The sequence below is a fragment of the Carlito syrichta genome, unplaced genomic scaffold, assembly GCF_000164805.1.
Source record: "Carlito syrichta isolate Samal-C Ts95f unplaced genomic scaffold, Tarsius_syrichta-2.0.1 Scaffold26634, whole genome shotgun sequence".
Taxonomy (NCBI): Eukaryota; Metazoa; Chordata; class Mammalia; order Primates; family Tarsiidae; genus Carlito; species Carlito syrichta.
The window spans coordinates 6,733-10,228 of record NW_006970730.1 but is presented as its reverse complement, the minus strand read 5'-3'; the positions used below and the strand labels follow the sequence as shown (position 1 = coordinate 10,228).

The 3,496-nt window shown below is 40.7% G+C and overlaps 1 pseudogene; it reads right to left on the bottom strand.

Moving 5' to 3' along the window:
• Nucleotides 1–1,134: 1,134 nt before the first annotated feature.
• LOC103268477 lies at nucleotides 1,135–1,550 on the bottom strand (annotated as a pseudogene).
• Between the last annotated feature and the right edge of the window lie 1,946 nt (nucleotides 1,551–3,496).

The window sequence follows — 3,496 nt, the reverse complement described above, 5'->3', positions numbered from 1 at the left end:
AATAAGGTGACAGCTTACAGCTATGTTGGAAACATGCCCAGAAACATATGCTTGTAACTACTGTCCAAAGACTATGCAGAAACCCCTATGGGAAATCCATTTCATTAGCCAGAACTGAGCATTTGTATTCAAGCAGCTTAATCGAAAGACTTCAGTGAACAGGGATCTACTTCAGAATATTCAGCAGGTAGAAGATTTTAGATTACACAAAGTGAGTAACTGTGCCAATTCTTAAAATTTCTCTAGGTGTGGGTTCTGTCATGTAGCAGTTTTTATGTAGATCTGCATATAAAATACAGTCCACACCACTTCAGACAGTCATAGAAACAGCTGCATGTCAATCTGTAGCAACCTCAATAGTAGTGACATTCCTCAACTGTACAAAACAGTTAAAATACATACATAAATATACAATAAGCAAAACAATCCTCATATAAGATATCCTAGGTCCCAGCTACCTGTCTCCATTTTGACACTCTCAGTTTTGTGTTATCCACTATTTCAGAAAGAGGCACAATGTTATTGTTTTCTATGAATTTTGGTGACAGTTTCGATGTGTAGGATGAATTCTGTCCCCCTCATTCTAGTCTTTACTTTTACCCCCCTTTCCAGTTCCTCTGGGAGAGGAGTAAGAAGTCCAGTGAAGAGGCGGCTTCACAACCCGCTGGAGCTAACCCAAAGGAGGACACTAGGCAAGCAGGAGGGTGAACTCTTGAGGGGGAGGTGGGGGCAGAGGAGATGGAAGGCACACAACTCCTCAGCAAGAATGAAACCATTTCTCAGACACCTGCCAAGCTGCAGGAGGTCCCAGGACAACCAGGCCAATTCTCTGATTGACCTTTAATCAACACAAATATGATACTTCAAGCCCAAAGTACATGAGTGCTTAATGCTGGAAAAAGAGAGCATGGCATATGTCAGTTTCGTGTCTCTCTTTTTATTTATCATTATTTTTGAGTTGGAGTTTCACTCTGTCTCCCAGACTGGAGGGCAGTGGCACGTTCACAGCCACCACAGCCTGGACCTGCTGGGCTTAGGCTATCCTTCCGTCTCAGCTTTCTAAGTAACTGGAACTACAGGCACGTTCTACTACTACCGGCTTATTTTTTTATTTATTGTAGAGAGGAGGTCTCCCTAAGTTGTCCAGACTGGGCGCAGCGAGTTATGAAATGGGTGACCGTGGAGGCGAATTCTCTCTAGCACATCTCTCCATCTGTTCAGTTCACTCTCAGCAGTCAATTCTGCAGACACAGGCAGTTGTGCGGTGGGTACTAAGCCCTGTGACTCTGGCTGCTGTGTGGTCCCCAGTGACTGCATTGTGGCAGCTGGGAAGCCAGTCTGCTGGCCTGGAACTTGGCCAGCTGATCAGGACTGGCCAGCGACTTCATCAGATTGTTCTCCTCCTCCAGCTGTGAGTTCTTCTCTAAGAGTTCTTTGATTCATTCTTTGAGGACTTCCACCTCCTGCCTAACCGCATACATCAAATAGATTTTCACCAGATTCATAGCTTGCTCGATTTTGTTGTCAATAGCTTCCACACTTGCTCCAGAGGAAATTTCAGGGAGTCAGACTCTGGCCCGGAGCTGCCAGTCCTACAGCTGTATGCAAAATGTGTATTGTTTTCTTAAAATTCAATCCAATCGAGTTCTGCTCTGATTTTCCTCATTGTTTTCTTCTGCTATAATCGGGTTTGATTTGTTTGTGTTTTTCTAGTTCCTTGAAATGTGATGCTAGGTTGTCAATATGCAATCTTTCAGGCTCAGTAATGTAGGCCTAAAACACTACAAATTTTCCTCTAAGTCCTGCTTTGGCCGTATCCCAGAGGTTTTGAAATTTGTTTCATTGTTGTCATTCATTTCAAGGAATTTTAAAATTTGCATCTTGATTTCGTTTTTGATCCAAGCGTCATTCAGGAGCAGCTTGTTTAATATCCATGTTTCTTGTTTGGTTTTGCAAGTCATCTTCAGGTTAATTTCTAGTTTTACTTTACTGTAGTCTGAGAAGTTCCTTGTTACGATTTCAAAAAAATTTTTTTGAGTTTGGGTCTCACTTGGTTGCCCAGGCTGGAGTGCAGTGGCACGCTCACTGACACTCCAGCATCAACCTGCGTGGCTTAGGTGATTGATCCGTTTCAGCCTTCCAAGTAGCAGTATTCACAGGTGCGTGCCACCAGCTAATTTTTTTGATTTCTGTAGAGATGGAGTCTCATCAATTTGCCCAGGCTGTTGTTGAATCCGTGGGCTCAGGCAATCTCTTCACTTCAGCCTCCAAAAGTTTGTTGAGCCTCGATGTGTGGCCTATCATATGGTTGCTCTTGGAGACTGTTCCATGTACTAATGAGAAAAATTTATATTCTGTACATTTAGGGGTGGAATGTTCTGTAGATGTCTATTAGTTTTATTTGCTCCTGGGTCTGTTTCTTTGTTGATTTTCTGTCTTGATGATCTTTGCTGTCAGTGGAGTGAAGTTGCCTACTATTATTGCATGGCTCTCTATCTCTTTTTTTAGGTCATAGAAGAATTTGTTTTCTAGAGCTGGGAGCCCTAGTATTAGGCCCATATATATTTTAAATTGTTATGTCTTCCTTTTGGAATGATCCCTTTATCATTATGTAATAACCATTTTTGCCATTTTCTTACTGCTGTTAATGTAAAGTCTGCTTTATCTGATATGAGAATAGCTACTCCTGCTCATTTTTGGTTTCCATTTCCATGGAATATTTTCTTCTACTCCTTTACCTTGAGTCTATAGGAATCTTTGGAGTAACTGGGTCTCATGAAGGTGGAAGAAATGTGGACTGTGTGTTGTTAATCCTTTCTTCCAGTCTATATTTTCTTTTAGTGGGGTACTGAGATCACTTACACTCAGAGTTAATTATAATATGTGAAGTATTATTTCATTCACCATACTGGTTGCTATCTGGCTGCTTTTTAAAACTTATTTTTCTCTATTGTATTGGTGTTCTGCAATGCCTGTGAGCTTTGAGGTTTCCATCATTTTTCTACTGGCGTATTTGGACCTTTTGGGTTAGTGTTCAGAACTCCTTTAAGTATTTCTTATACAGTAGGTCTGGTGGTAACAAATTCCCTCAGCATTTGCTTGGCTGTGAAGGACTTTATATTTTTGTCATTTATGAAACTGAGTTTTGTGGGGTACAAAATCCTTACTGACTGTTACTCTGTTTGAGAAGATAGCTTGTACAGTTTCTTCTGAGAACCCTACTGTTAGTCTGATAGGTTTACCTTCGTAAGTAATTTGATGTTTTTGTGTAACTGCTCCTAAAATTCTTTACGATGTCATTTACCTCAAACATGAATCATTTCTTTGTGTTAGAAATATTGCACATCTTCTAGCTACTTAGAAATATAAAATAAATTAGTGGTAACTATGGTCACATTACTGTGCTACCAAACACTAGAACTCATTCATTCTTCTAACTGTTTTTGTTCCTGTTAACCAACCACTCTTCATCTCTTCTTCCCCACTTCCTTTGCCA